Consider the following 27,729-nt stretch of genomic DNA (forward strand, 5'->3'; position numbering starts at 1 on the left):
GTAATAATTATTATTACTTCTGCTGAGGCAATTGGGGTTTAGTGACTTGCCCAGGATCACACAGCCAGGAAGTGTCTGGGATCAAATTTGACCTCAAGTCCTCCTGACTTCAGGGCCGATGCTCTATCCACCGCACCACCTAGCGGCCCTGATACTAATTATTCTTGCTATGCTTATTATTATTTCTCTCTCATATTAATGATTCTAATTGTGGAACCTTTAGCTTTCTCCCCCCCCCCACTTCCTGTTTCCTTATCTAATCTCTCTAGGATATGGCTGATGGAAAATAGGATTGCCATTATTATCCAACTAGTTCAGGCTTCGGTGGAAGAAGTAGGGTCTTTGTCTAAAGTGCCCAAAGTTGGGGTGGTCTGCGAATAGAGATAATCTCTCGGACAAAAGTAACATGATGTAATTCTCAGCTCCTCCTTATGGCAAACACACTTTTCTTTATAAAGTCCATCTCTCGTTAACTGTCAGCCAGAGTCGATTGCTACCTTCAGGATGGCCTCTCTTCCAAGGACACATAAGCCATGAGTCAGCCCCTATGAATGTCTTTGGTCTAAGAGAGGGACGGTTAAAATGACCATCTTTTCAAGTAGTAAACATGCTGACATCATTAATATAAATGAGGACCTTGCCTAGAAATGATGTCTCTTGAATTCTTCCCCCCATAAAAAAGTTAACTGAAGTCTAGCTGAGTGGAATGAATAGACAGACGCCCACTAGTGATTGCTTGTGAGTAAGAGTACCAGAAACTCAGCCCTTGGAACCCTGGAAATCAATTCAAGGGTGAGTTGAGAGAGTAACTCTAGAGAGTGGGCCAGAAACAAATAGATATTATATGTGCATTAATGAGGAGAGAAGCCTAAAGAGAAAAACCACCGGGGACATTAAGGAGGATCGTCCCCAAGGAGCCGGTGTTTGAGCGAAACTTTGAAATAAATTAGCTATTCCAAAAGGCAGAGGTGAAGGAGAGAGCACATTCCAAGCATGGGGGACAGTCTGAACAAAGGCAGGAAAAATCTTGTCCCAGAAATAACAATAAGGTTTGTTTGGCTAGGATGTAGGGTACATGATGGGGAGGGGCAGTTAAGTTAGAGTCAGATTGTGAAATGTGGGCACAGAAAGGGGCAAGGAATCTTCCATTACTGGCGCAAAGCTCTCCTTTTTGTATCATCCCAACTCAACGTTACAGTTTTCTCATCATTCTTAACCAGTCTATACCTAGAATAAGCTCAAAGGTCTAGAACTTGAATTTGAAGGAACTCTTCCCTCCGGAGAAAACACGCAATCTTGTCATTTCACAGATGAGGAAACTGAGGCGGAGGGAGGCAAAGTGACATACAGGGTGGTGAGTGTGGAGGTCAAGCTGAGACTGCCCAAAGGCCCACCCCGCTTCTTCCGGAGCTTACTCACGGGCTGATCGAGGGCCACTTCCTGTGCTTAGCAAGACTGTAATGAAATCACAAACGGATCTGGCCACCAGAGCCCCTAGAGGACCTCAGTGTGTGCAAGTCAGAAGGCGCTGCGCCCAGGCCCTGCCCCACCCACCACGCCACATGGCCCTGCCAAGCCGGGCAAGCCCAAACCTGCCCAGTGTGGGTCACAGCAGGAACATACAATCTGCCCCGCTCTGACTTTCTGTGAGAATGGAGCACTGAAGGGCTGCACTCTCCTGTGGACCAGGCTCACCCTGGAGAACCCTGGCTAGTGGACATGGCACACGAGCAAGAGCTAGGTTTAAACAGAAAGAGACCCGGGACTGGGCAACAGGGCAGGAAGACAATACTTGGCGTTCAGAAACCCTTCTGGAAGCATGTATTTCTTTCTTCATGTATTCACTCATGCGTTCAGCAATTATTTACAAAGGAAACCTTGAAGTCTGAATGACAATTTGGATCCTAGGTTGCTCCTGACATACACTGGTTGTGTGGCCCTCGGCAGGTCGCTTTTTAGTATCTTATGCAGCTCTCCAGCACGTGCTAACCAGTACTGATGGAGAGAATTTTCCCATCTGAGAATTCTCCACACCAGTAAAATCAGTGGTCTAATTGCTATAACTATCCACAGGATTCTAGGTACTGATGAAAATATAGTATAGAACAGTACTCGTTATAGTCCCTGCTTTCCAAGACATTAGAATATAGTTGGACTGAGATAAGACAGGCAAGGTAGTAGAGTGCAAAGAACATTAGTTCCTGGAATCAAATTCTGGCTCTGATACTGTGGCAGGATGGGTAAACCGCTGAACTTCTCTGATACTTCTCTGTAAAATGAGGCTGCATTAAGGTCAGGGGTCCTAAACCTTTGTTATTTAAAATACTTTCCTCTATCTGGTAATCCTGGGCAAGCTACTTGACCCTTTCTGCCTCAGTTTCCCCATCGGTAAAATGAACAGAGAAGAAAATGGCAAACCGCTCCAGTATCCTTGCCAAGAAAACACCAAATGAGGTCACAGAGTCAGACATAAGAGTCATTATCATCTCATTGTTCCTCAAAGTATTTCAAGTGAAATTACTAAGTATTCAAGGCAGAATTTGAATTCCACTCTTGGACTTTAAGAGCCCACTGCCCTACCCACTCTTTCTTCCATCCTGTTTCTCTGGGGTAATTGTGGATTGAATTTTACAGCACCAAATGCATTTGATGGGAGTTCAGAGAAGAGTGGAGAATTTAGAATAAGTTTTCCTGAGATGTTCTGGTTCTTCATCGTGCCTTAGTCGTTTCTGACTTTCTGGCCCCATTTGGGGTTTTCTTGGCAGAAATACTAGAGTGGTTGGCCATTTCCTTCTCCACCTCATTTTACTGATAAGGAAACTGAGGCAGGCAGGGACAAGGGACCTGCACAGGATTACATAGCTAGGAAATGTCTGAGGTTGGGTTTGAATTCCCAAAGAGGGGTCTTCCTGACTCCAGGATGGATCCACCACAGCCGTCTAGTTTCTTTTCTACTAATACAGTAATATTGCAAAGGATGGGTAGAATTTTGGTTAAAAAAAAAAGGGGGGGTGAGGAGGAGCCTCTCCAGGAGGGTTCATAGGATTTAAGACTTGAGACAGACCTTCCAACAAAGTGATAGTAAAGACTTATCCAGAAGAATGCTTAGAATATGGACTAACAAAGCTGGGAATTCTCTTAGAACCCAGGATGTCAGAACTGGAAGGGCCCTTAGAACACAGAATGTCAGAACTGGGAGGGCCCTTAGAACACAGAATGTCAGACCTGGGAGGGCCCTTAGAACCCAGGATGCCAGAGCTGGGAGGGCCCTTAGAACACAGAATATCAGAGCTGGGAGGGCCCTTAGAACCCAGGATGTCAGAGTTGGGAGGGACCTAATGAATATGGGATGTCAGAGCTTGGGAGGACCCTTAGAACCCAGGATGTCAGAACTGGGAGGGCCCTTAGAACCCGGGATGTCAGAACTGGGAGGGCCCTTAGAACACAAAATGTCAGAGCTGGGAGGGCCCTTAGAACCCAGGAGGTCAGAGCTGGGAGGGCCCTTAGAACCCAGGAGGTCAGAGCTTGGGAGGACCCTTAGAACCTAGGATGTCAGAACTGGGAGGGCCCTTAGAACACAGAATGTCAGAGCTGGGAGGGCCCTTAGAACCCGGGATGTCAGAACTGGGAGGGCCCTTAGAACACAAAATGTCAGAGCTGGGAGGGCCCTTAGAACCCAGGAGGTCAGAGCTGGGAGGACCCTTAGAACCCAGGATGTCAGAACTGGGAGGGCCCTTAGAACACAGAATGTCAGAGCTGGGAGGGCCCTTAGAACTCGGGATGTCAGAACTGGGAGGGCCCTTAGAACACAGAATGTCAGAGCTGGGAGGGCCCTTAGAACCCAGGATGTCAGAAGTGGGGAGAGAACTTAGAACAAAGGATGTCAGAGCTGGGAGGGCTGGGGCCATATAAATGATCTAAACTGCTCATTTTTCAGGTAACTCTGCTGCACCCCAGAAGGGTTAACTACTTCGCCCAATAGTCACCCAAGTACAGAACTCAAGCCCTTGGGTTCAAAGGCCAGAAGGAAGATGTTTTTTCACTATTTGCCTCCAGGATAAGATAGGTTATTACCATTACTCTGAATATGATTTCACAGCCCCTTGGAATTGGGAGAGACCTCCAAGGTCACCTGATCTAAGTCGAACTTGAGTCAGATCTCCACCTAACCTCTGAGACATCCAGCCTTTACTTGAAGAAATCCGTTGAGGGGGATTCCAGTCACTGCCTCCCCAGACATCACATTCCACTAGAAGATAGTTCTAATTGTTAGGAAGTTTTTCATTACCTCAAGTCTAAACCTGCCTCTCAGCAATCTTTAGCTATTACTTTCAACTCTACTGTCTGGGGCCAAACTCCCATTTTACAGATAGGAGAACTGAGTCTCAGAGGGAAAGAACTAGTTAGTGGTGGCCCCCTCTTAGTGTCCAATCATCTGTATAATTGAAGGCGGTGGGGATATCTGTTCTTCTAGCCCGGTTTGCTCCATTCTGCATCAGTTCATAAATCTTTTTTTGCTGTTGTCATTTTTTGTCATCGGTGACCCTGAACAAGTTACTTTACTCTCTTTGCCTCAGTTTCCTTATTTGTAAAATGAGCTGGAGAAGGAAATGGCAAAACCACTGCAGTATCTTTGCCAAGAAAATCCCAAATGGGGGCAGAGAATCAAACCAATTGAAAAAATGACTTAACAACAAATAGCACAAGAGATACTATGGCCTCACAGCCAACCTGAGTTCCAGTCCTTCCTCTGACTTATATTGTGTGACCTTTGGCTAAACTTAACCTCTCAATGATCTAAGCCAACCTCTAAGGCTATAAGTGACAGAGGGTGCTGACAGGCATCTAAGATGGTAAGCTTCTTGAGGGCAGGGACAATCTGTTGTCTCTTTTTTGTATTTGCAGAGCTTTGCATGGTCCCTAACACATGAATCATGATTAATAAATGTTTATTGATGGATTGATAGAAAAGGAAACTTTTTCTACCTGGGAGTTCCATATACAAAAGAAAGAGAGACAGATAGAGAAGGAAGGAGGGAGAAAAGGAGGAAAAGAGGAAGAAAAAGTGAGAGGGGGAAAGGAAGGAGGGAGAAAGGGAGGAAGAAAGGAAGGAAGGAAGGAGGGAGGAAGGGGAGAAGGAGGGAGGAACAAAAGGAGGGAGGGAGGGAGAAAGGAAGAAAGGAAAGAGGGAGGGAGGAAGAGAACTCTAGTTCTATCTATAGCACTTACTGTTCAATAATAATCTACATTCATAGTTTTTTTTTTTTTTTTTTCTATCTCTGAGGCTGGGGTTAAGTGACTTGCCCAGGGTCACACAGCTAGGAAGTGTTAAGTGTCTGAGAATGCTCATTCAAGCAGCATGTTGGGCAGGGGACTACAAAGATAGAAATGAAAGTTCCTGCCCTCAAGAAGCTTAAGTTCTAAACGGGGAAATAATATGTCTACAGATAAATACAAAATAAGGGTGTGCATTTTAATAACTGGGAAAATTGGGCAAGACTGGTTATAATGGGTTGCATTTGTGCAAAGTCTTGAAGTCAACAAGAATTTATTAAATGCCTACTGTATGCCAGGCCCTATAATGAAAATACAAAAAAAGAAAAAGAAAAAAGAAATTTGTCTATACATATAATTAGAAGAATAAATTATTATTTACATTTTTTTAAAGAAAAGACAAAATCAGCCACTGTCTTTGAGAAGTTTATATTCTTTTTTCCCCTTGAGGCAATCGGGCCTAAGTGACTTGCCCAGGGTCATACAGCTAGGAAATGTTAAGTGTCTGAGGCCAGATTTGAACTCGAGTCCTCCTGACTTCAGGACTAGTGCTCTATCCAGTGCCTGGAGAAGTTTATATTCTAATACGAATGGGGAGGGGAGACCCCATAGAAACAACTACCAAAAAAAAAAAAAAGCTTTACAAAGGATAAATTGGAAATTATCTCAGAGGAAAGGGACCGAAGGGTCCAAACGGCTGAGGGAATGAGGTAGAGCATCCCAGGTTTGGGGACTCAGGAAAACAAATGTCACCAACAGGGAATGTGAAGTCCAGAAGGAACTCCAATGCAGGCCAGCTTTCAGAATCCCCGAGCTGGCAGGACATCAGAGGCAGGACAACCCAAACCGGTGAAAATGCCCCTCGCCAGCGTCCCCACCATTTGGCCATCCAGCAGCCTCCCCTGGAAGGCCTCCAAGTAAAGGAGACATGAATGAACTGGAGAGAGTAGAATTGGGCAAGAGCATCTCGGGTGGGTACTCTGGGGTACTGGGGCTGAATACTTCTGATAGCTGACTTCACACAATTGCACATTCATCCCTTCTTTCTTCCTTCCTTCCTTCCTTTCTTTCTCTCTTTCTTTCTTTTTTTTTTTTAATGGTGAACAATTAATTAGAGGACTTCTAGCTGCCGGTAGTGTTTGCACAATACAAGACTTAACTGTCTCAGCATGCGTACATGCCAAAGCTTCAGACGGCCCCCTCAGCAAGGCAACGTCCCCACACACACCCGCTTCTCAGCTTCCAGATCCCGGGGCAGCCTGCCAAGTTCTAGGAAGCAGGTGGCGGGGCAGACCGGTGCAGAAACCCCCATATCGGCTGCAAAGGCCGACTGCTATACAATCAAAGGATGCCACAGGAAGGAGCATGCTGGGGAATGGTTAACAGTCAGTTCTGGGATTGCCATGTGTGACACACTTAAGGTTGACTAAAGATTTTCTCCATCACCTTCTTAAGTCTGGACAATCAATAGAACTCTAAATCGAGCCCTGATCTCTAGCATGTTCTGATTTCCAAGGTATAAATGATCTAATTAAAAATTTAACAAGTCAGCTCCAAGTGCATCTTTGCTTGTAGGTGGCAATATATAACCAACTAGGAATGTGGAGAAGCAGACAGGTAAAAGATGTCATCAAGAAAATACGTGACAAAAAGAGATGATGGCGTGGTGATGAGGGTGAAGATGGGCTGGGAGAGAAACAGAGAAAGAAAAAAGATTGAGATAGATGAATAGATGGGCAGAGGGATGGGAGATGGAGAAGAGAGGAAAAGGGAGACAAAGATAAGAATGGAGAGACAAAAACAGAGATAGATGGGAAGGAATGGAAGTAGAAGAGAGAAAGAGAGACATAGAAAAGTAGGAATGGAGGCACAAAGGCAGAGAGATAGATGGGAAGGGATGGAAGTAGAGAAAGGGAAGTAGAAAAAGAGGGAAACAAAGTGGAATGGAGAGACAAAGACAAATTGAGAGAGACAGAGGATAGATGGATGGAGAAGGAGAAGAAATAGAGGGAGGGAAAGAGGAGCAAGTCAGAGAGAGATAGGGATAGAAATACAGGGATAAGCATAGAAAGCAATATGAATGGATAAGGAGAGAAGGGGAGAAAGAAGGGAGAGAGAAGAAAGAGACAGAAAAAGAAAAGGAAAGAGGTGGAGAGAGAATAAAGAAAGAAAAAGGAAAAGGAGATAGACACAGAGAGAATTCTTCACTCTGCCAATAATAATTGGCTCAGTGACTGAATAAACCATTCCTCTTCCCTGTGCCTAACTTTACACATCATCAAAATGGCAAAGGCTGGACCAAGTGACCCTAAAGACCCAAGACCTAGCATTCTGTACTCTGTAATCTAACATCTCTGTTCAAAGTTCTGTCCTGGGTATAAAAGTCCATTTTCTAAGGCTCTTCTGACTGTTATTCTCTGTTCTAAATCTCTCCCAGCTCTGACAGTCTCTGTTCATCATCATTCTGCCCTCTATTTTTCCAGCTCCATCTCGAGGATCCTATAATTCTCAGTTGCTATAAAAGAAAACCCTTTCCCATTGAACTTTTCAAATCTCTCCTTTTCCTGCAAGAGCACTCAAACATACATTTCTCCCGAAGGCCCAGGAGGAGGGTTAGGAAGATCACAGAACTTGGCGGGGGGAACCAATGAGTAGCTTTCCCTATCTTTGGCTCCCAAGAGCAACTCTCCAGCAGACTCCTGCTGGAGGCTGGGAGAGAGGCAGAGGGAATCCGAACTGAGTCCACACTCCTACATGATCCCGAACATAACATCTGCAATCCTTTGCTGCCACCAGCAGGAGCTTCTCCCTCGCACCTGAGGAGCCCAATTCTGAGTTGGTAGGTTCCTTTGCCTGTGATCCTAGCACTGCAGATCCAAACTCTCATCCTGATTCCCTGAGAAATCCAGGGCAAAGCACCGAATCCTTAATTCTGGAAGAGATGGATTTCAGCAGACAGCTTGTGCAACCTTCAAACCCTCTCCAATGGGACCAGCAGGGTCTCAATATGTGTGACCTTGTTCCCTTCTTTTCTGTAAAATGACAGGACTGGGGACTCAATGGCTCCAAAAATCTTTCCATCTTTAGAACAATAATAATCATTAATAATGATAATAATAATAACAGTTATCCCCTATATAAAGATCATCTAATATAACAAAGTTTTTGGATGTGTGGATCACGTTTTGGGATTTTAAAAACTTTTTTGTTACAAGGGATTCTGGGAAGGGGAATGAGAAAAAAACAGGAGAAAAATAAGGTGATATAAAATAAATCAATGAAAATCTATTTTAAGTCAGTAAAAAGTTAGGGGTAAATAGACCAAAAAGTAATTGGAAACTGAATAATCTCATCTTAAAGAATGACTGGGTGAAAGAGCAAATTATAGAAACAATTAACAATTTCACCCAAGATAATGACAATGATGAGACATCATATCAAAATCTTTGGGATGCAGCTAAAGCAGTAAATAAGGGGAAATTTTATATCTTTAGAGGCTTATTTGAAGAAAATTGAGAAAGAGAAGATTAACGAATTGGGCTTACAACTTAAAAGGCTAGAAAAAGACCAAATTATAAACCCCCAACCAAAAATTAAACTTGAAATACAAAAATTAAAAGGAGAAATCAATAAAATTGAAAGTAAAAAAACTATTGAATTAATAAATAAAACCAAGAGTTGGTTTTATGAAAAAGCCAATAAAATAGATAAACCTTTGGTAAATTTGATCAAAAAAAAGAAAGAGGAAAATCAAATTGATAGTCTTACAAATGAAAAGGGGGATCTTTCCACCAATGAAGAGGAAATTAGAGAAATAATAAGGAGTTACTTTGCCCAACTTTATGCCAATAAATTTCATAACTTAAGTGAAATGGATGACTTCCTCCAAAAATATAGGCTCCCTAGATTAACAGAGGAGGAGATAAATTGCTTAAATAGTCCCATTTCAGAAAAAGAAATAGAACAAGCTATTAATCAACTCCCCAGGAAAAAATCCCCAGGGCCAGATGGATTCACATGTGAATTCTACCAAACATTTAAAGAACAATTAGCCCCAATGTTATATAAATTATTTGAAAAAATAGAGGATGAAGGAGTCCTACCAAACTCCTTTTATGACACAGACATGGTACTGATACCTAAACCAGGTAGATCGAAAACTGAGAAAGAAAATTATAGACCAATCTCCTTAATGAATATTGATGCTAAAATCTTAAATAAGATATTAGCAAAAAGACTTCAGAAAATCATCTCCAAGATAATACACTATGATCAAGTAGGATTTATTCCAGGAATGCAGGGCTGGTTTAATATTAGGAAAACTATTAATATAATTGACCATATTAATAATCAAATTAATAAGAACCATATGATCATCTCAATAGATGCAGAAAAAGCATTTGACAAAATCCAACATCCATTCCTACTAAAAACTCTTGAGAGTATAGGAATAAATGGACTATTCCTTAGAATAATCAGGAGCATATATTTAAGACCTTCAGTAAGCATAATATGCAATAGAAATAAACTGCAACCTTTCCCAGTAAGATCAGGAGTGAAACAAGGTTGCCCACTATCACCATTACTATTCAATATAGTACTAGAAACGCTAGCCTCGGCAATAAGAGCCCAGAAAGAGATTCAAGGAATTAGAGTAGGAAATGAGGAAATTAAACTATCACTTTTTGCAAATGACATGATGGTATACTTAGAGAACCCCAAAGACTCTGCTAAAAAGCTACTAGAAATAATTCAAAATTTCAGCAAAGTGGCAGGATACAAAATAAATCCACATAAATCCTCGGCATTTTTATATATCACTAACAAAATGCAACAGCAAGAGATACAAAGAGAAATTCCATTCCAAACAAATGTTGAGAGTATAAAATATTTGGGAATCCATCTACCAAAGAAAAGTCAGGAATTATATGAGAAAAATTATAAAACACTTGCCACAAAAATAAAATCAAATTTAAATAATTGGAAAGACATTCAATGCTCTTGGATAGGCCGAGCGAATATAATAAAGATGACAATAGTCCCCAAACTAATCTATTTATTTAGTGCTATACCAATCAGACTCCCAAGAAACTATTTCAATGACCTAGAAAAAATAACAACAAAATTCATATGGAAGAATAAAAGGTCGAGAATTGCAAGGGAACTAATGAAAAAAAACTCAGAGGAAGGTGGTCTAAGTGTACCTGATCTAAAGCTATATTATATAGCAGCAGTCACCAAAACCATTTGGTATTGGCTAAGAAATAGACCGGTAGATCAGTGGAACAGATTAGATACAAAGGACAAAAAAGGATACATCTATAGCAATCTAATCTTTGACAAACCCAAAGATTCCAACATTAGGGATAAAAATTCATTATTCGGAAAAAACTGTTGGGAAAACTGGAAATTAGTATGGCAGAAATTAGATATGGATCCACACTTAACACCATATACCAAGATAAGATCAAAATGGATCCATGATTTAGGCATAAAGAGGGAGATAATAAATAGATTAGAGGAACAGAGGATAATCTACCTCTCAGACTTGTGGAGGAGGAAGGAATTTATGACCAGAGGAGAACTAGAGATCATTATTGATCACAAAATAGAAGATTTTGATTACATCAAACTAAAAAGTTTCTGTACAAATAATACTAATGCAAACAAGATTAGAAGGGAAGTAACAAATTGGGAAAATATTTTTAAAAACAAAGGTTCTGACAAAGGTCTCATTTCCAAAATATATAGAGAACTGACCCTAATTTATAAGAAACCGAACCATTCTCCAATTGATAAATGGTCAAAGGATATGAACAGACAATTCTCAGAGGAAGAAATTGAAACTATATCCACTCACATGAAAGAGTGTTCCAAATCACTACTGATCAGAGAAATGCAAATTAAGACCACTCTGAGATACCACTACACACCTGTCAGATTGGCTAAGATGACAGGAATAAATAATGATAAATGTTGGAGGGGATGTGGGGAAATTGGGACACTGATACATTGTTGGTGGAGTTGTGAAAGAATCCAGCCATTCTGGAGAGCAATCTGGAATTATGCCCAAAAAGTTATCAAACTGTGCATACCCTTTGACCCAGCAGCGCTACTACTGGGATTATATCCCAAAGAAATACTAAAGAGCGGAAAGAGACATATATGTGCCAAAATGTTTGTGGCAGCTCTTTTTGTTGTAGCTAGAAACTGGAAGATGAATGGATGTCCATCAGTTGGAGAATGGTTGGGTAAATTGTGGTATATGAAGGTTATGGAATATTACTGTTCTGTAAGAAATGACCAGCAGGAGGAATACAGAGAAGCTTGGAGAGACTTAAATCAACTGATGCTGAGTGAAATGAGCAGAACCAGAAGATCACTGTACACTTCAACAACAATACTGTATGAGGATGTATTCTGATGGAAGTGGAAATCTTCAACATAAAGAAGATCCAACTCACTTCCAGTTGATCAATGATGGACAGAGGTAGCTACACCCAGAGAAGAAACACTGGGAAGTGAATGTAAATTGTTAGCACTAATATCTGTCTGCCCAGGTTGCATGTACCTTCGGATTCTAATGTTTATTCTGCAACAAGAAAATGGTATTTACACACATGTATTGTACCTAGACTATATTGTAACACATGTAAAATGTATGGGATTGCCTGTCATCGGGGGGAGGGAATAGAGGGAGGGGGGGTAATTTGGAAAAATGAATACAAGGGATAATATTATTAAAATATATATATATATAATAAAATTTTTTAAAAAAGAAAATCTATTTTAAGTTCAATAAAAATAATTAATACCTCCCCACCCTTCAATAAAGGTATTTCAAATATATAAGTTCCTTTTACCTCATTCCCTTTTTCAGTTTTATTTTCTATCATTTTTAATGTTTTCTTACATTTTGTTGATACTTTTCAATTTTAACATCCCAGTCTTTTCTAGAAATAAGTTATCCTGGGGGCAGTTAAATAATATAATAAAGAGAGCACCAGCCCTGAGTTCAAATCTGCCTTCAGACACCTAATAGTTATTGTTGTGTGACTCTGGAAAAGTCACTTAAGCCCAATTGCCTCAAAAAAAAAACAGGAAACAGAAATTGGTCACCCCACCCCTTCTCCTGAACCCTTCTTTGTAAGGGAGAGTAATAGTTAATTAAGAAAAATCAACTAAGTTAGTGACTGTGCCTCAGAGCAACAGATCACAACTGCTCCTCCAAGAGAAGAGAGAGAACTCTGTCATTTCCTCTTCTCGAAAATCAAGAGTGGTTTTTACAATTACTCAGAGTTCCCATTCTTTCTGGTGTCATTTCCATTCATATAAACCCGATCGTATTTATTTTTCTCCTTAGCCTTCCTACTTAACCAGCATGAGCTCTTACAAATCTTTCCAGTTTTCTTTAAATTCCTTACATCCAGCCATAATAATGCATATTTATATGCATACATACATTTATATACATATATATCATAATAAGTTCAGCCATTTCCCAATGAACGGGGATCCATTTTGCTTCCGGTGAGAACACAGGCTCCTTAAAGGCATAGACTACTTCTGCTTTCCCTTTGTCTACTCAGCCTTTAGTCCCAGGTCTGGCACGTAGTAAGCGTTTAATCTGACTTTTCCCTCTTTAGGGTGTATATGCCAAGATGTAAGATTGCTGTGTCAAAGGATAAGGACAGTTTCATTGCCTTTCTCATATAATTAGAAATTATTTTCCAATAAACTCCCTTTTAAAAAGAAAATGACATCTCTGGAAAATTATGGAAGGAAAGTCATTTTCCATATCTGCTCTTTTTTAAGTAAAGATATATATTTACAACTTTAAACATTTATGCATAATTACATATATGTGTATATATTTATATGTAATTACATATATACCTACTTAGATATAAAATTGCATGTAGATGTATTATATAGAAATTATATGCATAATCACAGACTATTTATGTAATTTTACATATATAATTATGTACACACAATTACATATAAATTATTTACAAAATTACAGTAGTATATATATATAATTTTACATATATGATTATATACATTACTTCTGTGCTTATATATAATTAGATCTGGAGCCAGCTCTAGATGACATAGAGAGATACACATAGAAATATAGATATAGTCGTACCATTCTAAATGAGATTGCGATTCTGGGTAGTAACAGAGGTGGGGAATGTCCAACATGGGCGCAAAATCATCTGCTAAGGTGACCACAAGCAATGATGAACTGAAAGTTAAGCACAACCACTTCCCACTGAGTTCTAGAAGTTGCTCATTTTCTATGGCCTATGAATGATATTATCAATATCCAAATGGCTCTTGGCAGAGGCAAGTGAGTTGTTTTCTGAGCCAGGAAGATCTGAGTTCGAGATCCTGTTTCTGAAGGAAGCTGGCTGTGTGACCATATTTGTACATGTTCCTTAAGCTCTTGATGTTCTAGGTAACTATCCATCTATGGAACCAAAAACACCACCAATCTGTGTTTGTTTGGTAGAGGGAGCCTGCTCATCTGCTGGGTCTTTAAACTAGTAAAATCACACACCCAGGTCTTATTCCTAATGTAAAGAAAGACTATCATTCAGAACTTGCTGCATGGCAGTGTTTAAATGGGGAGAAGGAAAACCACAAAAAACTCCCAGAATTTTGGTACAGTTCACAAAGAAACTGTAGGAAATTGGAGCCTTGCTAGGACTCAGATTATTCATTTGTGAAATGGGGTTGATGATAATATCTATAGGACATAGTGCATTTTGTTACATTCATGAACTGGATGTATTTATTACACAGAAAGGATCAACACATAGGAGGAATTCAGAGAAAAATAGAAAACAGATGTGTGAATTAATGAAGAAGGAAGCAGGATCAGGAGAATGCTCAACATGAAAATTACAATTATGTAAATGGGAAGAAAAAAAATTATTAGATGGCAGCTAATCTTTTTTTTTGATTGTTCATCTTTTTTTCATTTATGATTAACTCAGGTTTGCATGGGATGACAAGAAATATGCATTTATCAAATATCTCTATACTACTGGTATTATCCTAAGTGGAAATGCAAAGAAGGGTAAAATCAATCCCTGCTCCCAAGGAGCTCACTGAATAAAGAGATAACATGAAAAAAAACTATAATAAAACTCATTATATAGTTATAATAATAAAATTACTTTTATGGTATATAATTTCAAAATAATTATTAAAACTATAATTTTTAAAGTTTAATACCTATTATCCTGTATAAACAACATATATACAGGATAAATTAAAGATAAAACAATGGAGGGAAGACATTAGAATTAAGTGAATTAGCAAAGGTAGAAGGTAGCTTATCCCCATTTAAGTATCATGATGAATCTTAGCCCCAGAGAATAGAACTTCAAGAAGCTTGTTTCTTCTTGATAAGGATAAGGATAGAGGATGTTGAAAAAACTGACTTGGTTGGTTTTGGTGAACTGGGTTTGTTGTTTTTTTTTTTGTTTGTTTGTTTGTTTGTATCTGAGAGTAGGAGCACCATATCTGAAAATAATTATGGTATAAAAACCAATAAAATTTTGGAGATAAAATAATCCAGTTAAATGAGAAGATCTCCTGAACCAAATCAGTTCCAATAGAGCAGTAATGAACTGAACCAGCTACATACACCCAGGGAAAGAACTCTGGGAGATGACTATGAACCACTACATAGAATTTCCACTCCCTCTGTTTTTGTCTGCCTGCATTTTTGATTTCCACAGGTTAACTGTACACTCTTACAAAGTCCAATTCTTTTTGTACAGCAAAACAACTGTTTGGACATGTATACATATATTTTATTTAAACATATTTAACATGTATTGGTCCACCTGCCATCTGGGGGAGAGGGTGAGGGGAAGGAGGGGAAAAGTTGGAACAAAAAGTTTTGCAATTGTCAATGTTGTAAAATTACCCATATATATATGTTGTAAATAAAAAGCTATAATAAAAAAGAGATCTCTGAGCTCCTAAATCTTATTTCATCTCCTACTTGTAGAAATTAAATGATGTTAATCCCCACTCTCATCCCACTCCTCCTAAAGCAGACTTTTTAAAGGATTTATTACTTACTGATGTGTTTGGAGTTCAGTACCAAAATGGTATGAAAAGTGGGCTTGGGAACCAGTGAACTACTGTGTGAAATCATGTTGGCATTTTGTCATGTGAAGAATTTACAATGGCCACTGTCTTTGGCAAAATGGTTAAATGTATTTAAGGGACGAGGTTACAGACAAAACGAAGAGGAAAAATAGGCACTAGAAATGGTAAATATAAAATAGAATTGGGGAGAGCATATAGTATATACCATAAGGAAAGGGGGGGATGGAGGGTGAGGAGACACCATGAGGCAGAACTCTGCCATGGCAGAGTAACCTAAAAGGAATTCAGCAAAGATGGCGTAGGTTCTAACAGATTTATAGGGGAAATTGAACATCAGGGATTTGACATGATTTGGATTTTTGAATGGAAACAGCAAAATTGACCGGACCTGCTTGCCTTAGTGCTTTTTAGTCTTTCTCTGCCAACCTTACCTAGTTACTTGGGGGAAGCTAGGCAGTGGATAGAGCACCAGCCCTGAACTCAGGAGGACCCGAGTTCAAATGTGGCCTCAGATACTTAACACTTCCTAACTAGTTTCCATGGGCAAGTCACTAAACCCCAATTGCCTCAGAAAAAAAAAGGTAATTAAAAAACCCAATTACTCAGGACCTCATCATGACTAGAAATTTTAACCAGATTTGTATAATATGGGAAGATTAGGGGAAAATGAGTTTTTCACTGGATGGATTAATCATAAAGACAGAGGACTGAATCTACTTAGGTGACCCTGAACAAACCTAGCTCTCAGTTGTCTCATTGGACTAAATCCTGAAGATTTTTTCTGGCTCTCAATGCTATTATTGTATGACTTATACACATCATCCACCAGGAGGCCCGTCAGAGACTTGTTTCTAGCTCATGGTATGAAAAAAGTAGCTTGGGAACCGTTGAACTATTGTGTAATAATAAAATAAAGAGATATGACTCCTGAGGTCTTTTTTGAGTTTTAAAATCTAGGAAACCAAAGGCTGTTAAGCCTGAGCTTTTAAGTATGAATGGGCCCAGATACAGAAGATTCATCAATCTCTGAAACCCCTTTCTCACCCCTTACTCTTCAAGCCTCTTCCTCCACTTTTAACCAAAGCAGTTTTAACTTTTTCAGAGGCCCTTTTTTGGGGGGGGGGGGGTAGGGGCGATAAAAACCCTAGCACCTCTCCTATGCCCAACTGTTTCATTCCTCCCTTACAAATTCACAAATCTTACAATGCTTTTTTCCTAGCTAAATAATTATTATAACTATAATTTTTTTAAAGTTTAATACCAAACCCTGCATGACAAAGAAACTGGTAAAATTAAACCTTTTTGTGTGTGATGAGAACATAGAAACAGCCCATGGGCCAGACCCGGAGTATCCCCTTAGAATATATGAAATCTCCCTACCTCTTGGCTTTGGGGTCAAAGGTAATGGACAATGATAAATTTAACCCTTTAAAACTTAAATTCCTACCTGTGGGATGCCCTGAAGACCTCCGTCCCTGAGTTCATGATGTCAGAAGGACAGCAAACTTAGGCCAGCTGAGAGATCAGAGCCACTCCTTAAAATGGCGGGCCCCTCCCTAATTTGGTGGGTCTTGGCTATGTTCCAGTCACAGCCCTCCCTTTAAGGAAACAGGAGCCCTCCACTCACATCCCCACAAACTGCCCTTAAATCTGCCCCAAAAACATTTCTCAGACTCTGCCTCCTGTTGAAAATAAAAGAGATTCAGCTTCCTGTGGGGAGAGTGAGCAGGCCGGTGATGAGTGGACTCACTTCCAAAGCTTCAGGAAGCAGCCATCTTCACTTCTGCTGCTACTTGTATTTTGTGGATATGGGGGAAAATTTGGGAGATTTTGCGGCCTCCTGAGGCTCGATGGGGTCCAGGGATGAAGACGGTGTGGGGTGGGGTGGGGGGATTTATTTCCTCCCTACCCCTTGACTTTCCCATATAATTTTCACATGCTTTAGGATGAAAAGGCCACGATAACTACAGACTTCCTTTGGAAAATCACCACCGAAGCCGATAGGCAAAGAGCAAGAATTCATATGTACCAGAACCAAACCACCAGATAGGATATTATTCAAATTGCCCTCCCCAACTGTCCCCTGGACTCTACTGAGGAAAGCAGAAGGCAGAGAAGTAAAAAGTAAAATTAGCCAGCCTCTCTTCCTCCCGCCTCCACATTGAAAACGATAGGAAAACTAAAACTAGCTGAGGCTGCCCATGTGAACGGTTCTCTGGTTCTTCTTGAACAAAATCTCAACTCATAGAGGAGGTAGGGAGGGATCGGGGGTCAGAGAAGAGAAGGAATGCTGTCAGAATTTCGAGAGAGTCTCTGTGGAATTCCCCAGAGCCCAGCCCAGCCCAGCCCCATCCTTAAAAGGCCTTCGACCCCGTCCAGGGCAAGGGCACAGAGAGAAATCCCCCGATAGGAAGTGGGTCACCTCATCTCCCTGGTCCCCAGGCTGGATGTTCGAGCGGCCCAGGTCATCACCAGCGGACAGAGTATCCACTCTAGTGGGCAGGTAGGAAACCCCCAGCTCCCAGTAGTGCCCCTCTTCTCCGTTTTCAGAAGGAAGATGAGCTATGAAACGTGACCCAGCTCCTGCTGGTAGCACCCTTTCCTGGGCAGGACCTTTTTTGCTACAAATGTCAGGGCTGGAGTTTGATGTCCAACAAAAGTCAAAGGCTCAGACCCCTGAGCCAGAAGGGACCCCAGATACCACCTAAGTTCACAGGCTCCTAAGAATACCAATGCAGAGCTGCAATCCAATAATGTCACATTTTTGATATTTTAATGGGTTCAATACTCACCCAAACTCTTAATTTGGGAGATTTTTTTAACAGATGAAAAAACTTTCAGTCTACATTTTAAATAAGAAGATAGGAACATTTTTACTTGTGACATTTAAATAATTTTTTGTCAACAAAAACCCTATTTTCTTTTTTTTTTTTTTGGAGGGAGAACTTTTATAAATCTGAACTTAAACATAAAAAGCATTTTTACATACACACCAGAACATAAAACACAGATTCTATATGAAACCACACATCTGTTTGCTTTTTTTAAAAAAGTACATTATGAAAATTACACATTAGTTTCTAAATGATCCTGGTAGTTTGTGCTTCCTTCTGAATTTTCTTCTAGTTTTTTCTGTGCAAACTACCCTTTCCCCACCCTATTTTGTATTTCTCTTGCCAGCTTTCCCCCTTTCCTCTCCCCCTAAAAAGCTCCTAAAAACCAAAAAGAAATAATAATAATAATTTTTAAAAGCCTGGGGTTTTTCCTTTGAAGCTTACTCATTTCAGTAGGTGATTAGAGACTACTTTCTCTATATTTAGTACTAATAAATGAGAAATTCTTCATTTATGATGCTTTGAAATACAGCAACTCTGCTTTTGTTTGTTTGTTTTGTTTTGAATTATGGTTTTCAGAGAGGGAGTGTAATGACTGTTAAATTCTCTCTGCGTGACCTGTTTCCTGATTAGTCAGATGGTTTTGCTGTCAGATATAAGATTTTCATACAATTAAAGTCAAGGGTTACACAGATATCTTTTTCAATATTAGGAGTTTTGTTCTCATCTTTATTCCTATGGCAGAGTCATTAGTCTATCATTCTCTCATCTTCTCTGCTTCTCCTCATTTTCTAATTCTTTCCTCCAGAATTCTGGCTTCATGATCGGTCTCCCTGCTTCTTAGTTAAAACATAGTGGGATTCCTTAAATTATGTTTTGGAGTATATTAACCTCCAAAATTTGGCTTCCATGATTCTCTAATTCTGTTGTTTATCTGGAAGATGGCTGAGAAAGGTCTCGAGCATCAATTCTTCCATTATCTCTATTGCTTGCTGGTACTTATTATTAGAATTATTTTCATTTCATTGTTTCCTTACCAGAATCTTTTCAAAGCATTTTGCCCCCTTTTAAGGGTTTGTTTAAAACTAGATTATACAATATATATTATTCCTTAAACAAAATACTTATTATTTCTTCTTATCCTTATTATTATTATTCCTTATCCTTATTATTCCTTAAAACAAAATACAGAGTTCCCAACTCTGTAGTTCCTTTGCCTGTTACCCATACCCAGTTCCCTTCCCTCTATATCTTCCTCCTTCTCTAGCTTCATTCAAATCTCAGCTAAAATTCTACCTTCTACAAGAAGCCTGTCCCAATCCCTCTTCTTGGCCCTTAATCCTTCGATCAACTCTCCACTTTATCCTTTCTATGCTCTTGTATGTGTATAGCCATTGGGATGGATTCTCCCTACTAGACAGTAAGCTCCTTGAGGGTAGGAACTGGTTTTTTCTTTTATTATAACCCCCTGAGCTTAGGTACTTTATAAGTGTTTGTTGCCTTAAATATAATCCATAAATCCATCTAACCAGACATACAAAAAAGTAGACACCAAAAAACAATTCTGTACTCTGAATTTTAAGCACAAGCCTCCCAGAGTGCAACCTAAGAAGATATTTTAGAGTGATTCTAATACCATATGATTCAGTGAAAGCAAACAAAGGAAAGATGCAACTGTCCACCCATCTACATGGACACTATTCTTCTACACCACCACCAACAATAAAAAAAAACCCTACAATATAGCCAGCATTTATAGAGTTCTTGAAGACTGGTAAAGCAATTTATAAGTACTTTTTTTGTTGTTCTCAATAAGCCTGGGTTCAGAATGAGATAGCTGTCCAGGATCACACTGCTAAAAAAGTGCTTGAATTTAGATTATTCTGAGTCCACGTGAAGGATTCTTTCTACCATGCCAGCCAGTGACCTACAAAGGCCATACATGACTTGATTTTTAAAGCTATCGCTGCATGAGGGAAAATGTCCCAGAAATCCATGTCACGGAAGTCTAGAGACTCTCTAGTCTTATATATGACATCTTGTCCACAATGTCCCTGATGATGGAATGTCAAGCCTTTACAATCTAGTAAGGGGATAGACATCCTCTTGAGGGAAACCCATTCCATCTCGGGCAGCAGTAATTGTTAGGAAATGTTTCTTCACAGCAAGTCAAAACCTGCCTATTTTCTTTTTTTTTTTTTAATATATATATATATATATTTTATAATATTATCCCTTGTATTCATTTTTCCAAATTACCCCCCCTCCCTCTATTCCCTCCCCCCGACGACAGGCAATACCATACATTTTACATGTAAAACCTGCCTATTTTCAATTTCCATCCAGTGCTCTTACTATCATTCTGACTGCTGGGACCAAGCTGACCAGATTTTCCACAAGATCTCCAGACTCCGACAGATGAAATTTTGCCTTATTTCCTAGAACTGAGACACTGCACCATTTCCCAGCTACCTCCACTTGGAGGTATAATGCCATGTGAACCTTAACCCTCCATTTCCCTTTCACTGTCCTTCTTTCTTCTGTTTAAATCTCCAGCGCTTATTTGGTATAAAGTAAGGATTTCATAAGTGTACATCTATGTATCTGTACTTTTCACGTGTCTGTTCTACCTCATCTATTTATTCTATCCATCTGCTGTTCATCTATCCATCTAATTATTAAACAGTCTAATCTATCTATTCATCTATCTATCTACATATCCTACCTGTTATTGGATTGTGTCAATCCATCGATCTATGCTACCTAGCTATCCAATTGATCTAATTTATTCATCTATCTATTTAATCATTCTACCTTATCCATCCATACATCCATCTTTTCATTATAAATCCTTCAGAGTGGTTGTGGATGATTAAACTACTAAGAATAGCAAATTCATTTACAGCTGGTCATCACAGAATATTGCTGTTACTTTGTATGTAGGATATTTCACTTTGCCTGTGAATTAGCCTAAAACTCTCCACATTAAAGATTAAAAACCAATTTCTGTCTTCCCTCAGTTTCGCTAGGATTGCATATCCATCCATCTATTTTTATCTATTCATCCAATTTATCAAATCTATCTATCCACTTTCTCCAATTTTTCTGTCCAGAGAAGAATCCATCCATCTAACTAGCTACTTTACAAATAAAGTAGGTTGAAGTCAAGAGACTTGACTGGCCCTTAGAAGAAGGGATACTAGGGCATCAAATACATTATTTGTCAGGGTTTTCTCTCTTTCTCTCTCTCTAATTCTTTCTGTCTTTCTTCTTTTGCTGTTTCTTTCCTCTCTCTTTCCTATTTCAAGCTTTTCTCTCTGTTCCCAGTCACTTTTCTAACTGTCCTCTCTGTCTTTTTCCTTTCTTCGTGTCTTCTTTGTCTGGAATACTTTGGTATATAAAAGATCAAGATAAAAATTGCAGAATCTCAATATCAGAAGAGTCTTGGGAAACCATGTGGGCCAGATACCTGAAGACATTCAACACCCAATGCTTCCATCTCTTCTTAATGATCTCCAGCAAGAGCACTTTTCAGTAGCTCAAATCGTTAAGAGGCTTTTCCTGATAGCTACACTGAATTCATCTGTCTGAAACTTATTCTCCCTGCTCCTGGTCCTGTTCCCAAGACCAAACACAACAAGGCTAATATTTCTTCAAATTAACTTCCCTTTAAATGCTTAAAAGACAAGCTGCTTGTCCCCCTGACTCTTTTCTTCTGATGGTTAGCCATCCCTCATTCCTTCAACTAATCTTCATACAATATAAATTCTCAAACCCTTGACCTTCCTGATTGTTCTCTTCTTGGGGAATACCCAATGGGGCACCCAGAACTGGACACAGTAAGGTAATGTACATCAATTTCACATATATTTTATATTTACTTTTTGGTGACAGGAGAGCTGGTCAATCCAGGGTATAGAAAACCAGCTCTATTATATGCAACTTGCTTTTCCTTTTAAATACATAATAAAATTAGCATGTAACTTTTTCCCTTCCTTACCCACCATAAAGATGTCTACAATTAGACATAAATATTTTGTACATATATGTATGGATGGATTTAAAATCAAACTCTATATATTTCTATATTTTTCAGTTCCTCCTCCGGATACAGATAGTGTCTTCCTTCGTAGATACATGATTGCTTAATTTCTCCTTCCTCCCTGCCCATCCCTGCCCCCAACACCTCCATTAATTAGTTTGCTCGGTGAGTCTAAGAAGGATGTATATAAAACACAAGTTTCTAATATAGTAACTAACAATAGTTGCAACTCACAAAAACAAGCTTTTTGAAAGGGGGTACCTCTCTCTCTCTCTCTCTCTCTCTCTCTCTCTCTCTCTCTCTCTCTCTCTCTCTCTCTCTTTTTCTTTCTCTCTCTCTGTGTTTGTTTCTGTCTCTTTTCCTGGGGATAAGTTGAGCTCATCCTTTATGACAGGACACTAACATGAATAACCCAGCCAATATGTCTCTGATAAAACCTGGGTGTAAGTACTGCCTCTCACTCATAATTGCTGGGTGATCCTGGGCAAGTCTAAGATTCTAAGTGGTAGAGAAGGGGCACACCTGCACTGGTAGGGAGGGATTTTCCCATCAAGGAAATCACAGACCGGTGAACTCCATGTCTAGTCTTTGCCCTGCTCCTAGGTCATATCAGAGTTGCCTAAGAGTGGTTACAGAACAGGGGAAGTTCGTCAAGGACCACTGAGTCCAAGTTAACCGTTAAGTATCCTCTTCAGTAGTCTTGGAAAGTGGGCATCTAGTTTTTGTTTCAAGGCTGTTAGTGCAAAGGAACAAAGTGCAACTTCCTGTATGCTGCCTACCAAAAAAGGCATGTTCAGACTACAAGTCATTATCCCCCCTTTTCTCCTCACCCCAAGTCTCCTTATTTGATGTCTAATCATAACCCGTGCCCTCCTCAGAACCTTGCTTCTCCAACCATGACTGTGTCCAAAGCAGATGCTCTCTGTACCTTTGGCCACGATCCAACTCCAAACCTTGGATCATATCTCACCCTGTTAGCCCCACCCTGGATACATCACCCAGAGAGAGAATAAATCTCCCTCATGTACTCTGTACTGATTAATCTATTACCCACGGCGGCTTAGAAAAGCTCCTGCTCAGATGACCCAAGAAAGCCAAAATGGTGATCCAGTAAGGTATGGGCAGGCTTGCTTTTGGTCCAACCCTTAAATCAGATCATTCTCTGAAGCCCAAACAAAATCCACAAATTTCAAAAGCTAGGTTGATTTTCCTGAGATTCTAGTTTCTGAAGCTAGGTTGGAGCTGGGGAATTGAAAAATCAAGAGGAGACCTTAAATGACCCCCAAGAAAATCTGAGAAAAATCTTAAAAACAAACAAACAAACAACAACAAAAACAAAACAAAACAAAGCAAAAAACAAACAAATAAACAAACAAAAAAAACCCAAGGAGCAGTTTAGTGTTTCTTAGCTCCAAGTATTTTCTCTGGCTAGAAGGCTCACTGCCCTCAATTCTGCCCACTGCTTTCCCTGGCTTCCTTTAAGCTTCAAGTAAAATCCCATCTACTATAGGCAGTCATTCCTACTACCTCTTTATTCCAGGATCTTCCTTCCCTCAATTCCTTCCTATTTATGGGGTATACAGCTTGTTTGTAACACATCTGTTTGCACATACTCTCTCCATTAGACAGTGAACTCCCTGAGGACTTTTGCTTCCTTTTCTATCCCCAGGGCTTAGTACAGTACATAGCAGTATATCTCAAAACAAAATAGCTGCTTAATATATCTTAATTGATTCATTGATGTTATTAAAAAGTATTGGTCAGCAGGAAATCCTTGAATACTTCAACAACAATACTGTATGATGATCAATTCTGATGGATGTGGCCATTTTCAGCAATGAGATGAACCAAATCAGTTCCAATAGAGCAGTAATGAACTGAACCAGCTACACCCAGCGAAAGAACTCTGGGAGATGACTATGAACCACTACATAGAATTCCCAATCCCTCTATTTTTGTCCACTTGCATTTTGGATTTCCTTCACAGCCTAATTGTACACTATCTCAAAGTCCGATTCTTTTTGTTCAGCAAAACAACTGTTTGGACATGTATACATATATTGTATTTAATTTATACTTTAACATATTGAACATGTATTGGTCAACCTGCCATCTGGGGGGGGGGAGAGGGGAAAAATTAGAACAAAAGGTTTGGCAAATGTCAATGTTTACCCATGCATATATCTGGTAAATAAAAACTATAATATATCTATATCTATATCTATCGATCGATCGATAGATAGATAGATAGATAGATAGATAGATATAAAAGTATTGTTCAGTTCAACCCCAGAAAAGAGTTGAGAAAATACATCTTTCTCCCTAACTATGCAGAGGTAGAGATCACGGGCACACAGAATATTGCAAAAACTGTCAGAAGTGGATACTCCCTTATTTGGTTTTGCTCAGACAGATATACTTGATTTCTTTTTCTCTTTAATAAGGGAAAACATACTGGCCAGAGGAAAAAGTGAGAGAGATTCAGAAACAAAGGTTAAAAACCTGAGATATTAATAAAAATAAGATACAACTGACATGAATGAAATTATCGAGCACTACTATACAAAATAGATTCTGAAATGAAAAATAAAAATGCTATCAATGAAAACAAGATATAAAAGACATGAATAAATAACTAAAAACAGTAAAATCTTATAGGCAAAGCATATGTAAAAACAAGATGTTAATAAGATGAGAGAGAAACTAGTGAATGAATACAATTTTATAAGCACTTAAGCACATGCAAAGCATTTATTCATAAAGAGAACAACAAACTAGATCAATAAAAATAAGGTATAAAAGATATGAATTGAAAAATCAATAAAATTTGATTTTTTTTAAAGAAAGAGGCTAGCCATTGCATAGGAAAAGAGGATCTGACTTTGAATATTGCCCCTGTCACATCCTGATTTTAGAACCAAATATGGACATATTATTTAACCTAGATGAAGCTCAGTTTCCTCAATTTCTGACTTCATCAGGTAGTGGTGGTTCTTGAGAAAATCCAAGGATTTTATCCTGTTGATAAAGTCCTGTAAACCTTACATAGCTATGTAATAATCAGCTTTTGTTATGCTCTCTTTTAAAGGCCAAAAGAATTGTCATGATAACACTATGCCTTCTTACATTTTAAATATAGTGAATATTGGTAGACAAATTCTTTATTTTAAGAGTATAAAAAAGTCTAAAAACCAAATAGTCTGAAAACAGGTAGGCTATCCAAACTGGCAACTTCTGAACAGATGGAAGGGAGGAAAGAACAGGATTTTAGCCCAGGCCCAAAGAGGCTCATATCATGGGTAGGATGAAAGAATGTCTATTTCTGATTCCCTAAACCATCCCTTCCATAGGGACCAAAAGAACAATCCTAAGGCAAAATTCTGACCTTCTCACTCTCCTCAAGAAGATTCAGTAGCTCCCCTTGCTTTCAGGATAAAATAAAAAAAAAAAAAAACCTTTTATCGGCTAATTAAAAATCATTCACAATCTGCTTCCAGCTCAGTTTCATATCACTATCCTCTCTTGCAATCTATATTCCAGTTCTGCTTATACAACATTCAACTCTTTGTACAAGCTGTCTGCCTTCTATGGTTTGGAATACTTCTTATTAATGCTCTTTGATTTCCCACAATTCTATTGAGCTGATAAAGTAAATAGAATATTGGGGCAGAACTCAAGAACACCTAAATTCTAATCCTACATTATCAGTGCTGTGACTATGGGCAAGTCACTTCCCTTCACTTTCCTTAATTGTAAAATGGGAATAATAATAATGTTTATCTCAAGGACTATCCTAAGGATCAAATTTGATAGCATGAAGTCCTTTCAATGTTAAAAGTATTATATAAATGCCATTCTTTACTTGATAGATCAGCTAGGTGGTGTGGGATAAAATGCCAGTACTGGAATGAGGAAGGTTCAGCTTACTGAAAAATTCAAATCTGGTCTCAGGCATTACTTGCTGTGTGATCCTAAGCAAGTCACTTCACTCTGTTTGCTTCAGTTTCCCCTTCTGTAAAATAAGCTGATAAAAGAAATGGCAAACCTTCCAATATATTTGCCAAGAAAACCCTTCCAAAAAAAAAAAGTCCTAAAAGGTGGGATGTGATTAGAGATAAAGGAACACATAAAAATGGAAAGCTTTCTTGATGCCCTCTTGCTAGTGATCCTCCCCCCATTATCATTTTTTTTTTAATTTTTGGTGAGGCAATTGGGGTTAAGTGACTTGCCCAGGGTCACACAGCTAGGAGTATTAAGTCTCTGGGGCTGGATTTGAACTCAGGTCCTCCTGATTCCAGGGCTGGTGCTCTATTCATTGTGCCATCTAGCTGCCCCTGCCCCCAATTATTTTGATGATATGTTGCATTTACCCATCTGGATTTAAATTGTTTCCTTCTCATTCCTCAATTTATTATAATCTCCTTAAGGGCACAGATTTATATTTCTAGTTTTATATCAACTAGCAACTCAACACAGTGTCTAGTCTATAGAAGATGCTTTGCTTGACTGATGGATCCAAAAGTGAAATGGACAACCCTGAAAGGTAGTGAGTGCCCTGTCGCTAGAAATTCTAGGGAGGAGAGGAGATATCAATCAAATTGACTTGCTGCTCAATAAAGCCAAAATTCTATCATTCCGTGGAACAGTGAATTTTGCTTCTCTCATTGGAATCCAAGCCCTTTGAGGGCTGGAACTATTTCCCTGTTTGTATTTGAAGTGCCTGACAGCAGCATGCAGTGAGCACTTAATAAATGTGCACTGTGTTGAAGTGCCTGACAGCAGTATGCAGTAAGCACTTAATAAATGTGCCTGTGTTGAAGTGGCTGACAGCAGTATGCAGTAAGCACTTAATAAATGTGCCTGTGTTGAAGTGGCTGACAGCAGCATGCAGTGAGCACTTAATAAATGTGCACTGTGTTGAAGTGCCTGACAGCAGTATGCAGTAAGCACTTAATAAATGTGCCTGTGCTGAAGTGCCTGACAGCAGTATGCAGTAAGCACTTAATAAATGTGCCTGTGCTGAAGTGCCTGACAGCAGTATGCAGTGAGCACTTAATAAATGTGCCTGTGTTGAAGTGGCTGACAGCAGCATGCAGTGAGCACTTAATAAATGTGCACTGTGTTGAAGTGGCTGACAGCAGCATGCAGTGAGCACTTAATAAATGTGCACTGTGTTGAAGTGGCTGACAGCAGCATGCAGTGAGCACTTAATAAATGTGCACTGTATTGAATCCATCGAAGCGGGCTGTATCCTCTGGGGGGAAAGCCCCCAGCCAGTCCTAGTGTGCTCTGCCAATCTCTGCCGGGCACCAAGCACCAGGCACCAGTCCCATCCACGGCTGTGGCAGATTCTGTGCCCACTCTGTGCCCCAACAGTCCAGAGCAGAGAGGGGCAGGTAGCTGTGCCCCCCTTCTGGAAGTGGGACAGCCCAACTCTAAAGGCAT

At 39.5% G+C, this 27,729-nt stretch overlaps 1 protein-coding gene across 5 annotated transcripts in view; it reads right to left on the bottom strand.

Moving 5' to 3' along the window:
* TP73 (tumor protein p73) overlaps nt 1-27,729 on the bottom strand; it is a 212,845-nt gene that overhangs the window by 151,228 nt on the left and 33,888 nt on the right. The gene's annotated exons all lie outside the window — the stretch shown is intronic.

Source organism: Sminthopsis crassicaudata, chromosome 3 (genome assembly GCF_048593235.1).
Source record: "Sminthopsis crassicaudata isolate SCR6 chromosome 3, ASM4859323v1, whole genome shotgun sequence".
Taxonomy (NCBI): domain Eukaryota; kingdom Metazoa; phylum Chordata; class Mammalia; order Dasyuromorphia; family Dasyuridae; genus Sminthopsis; species Sminthopsis crassicaudata.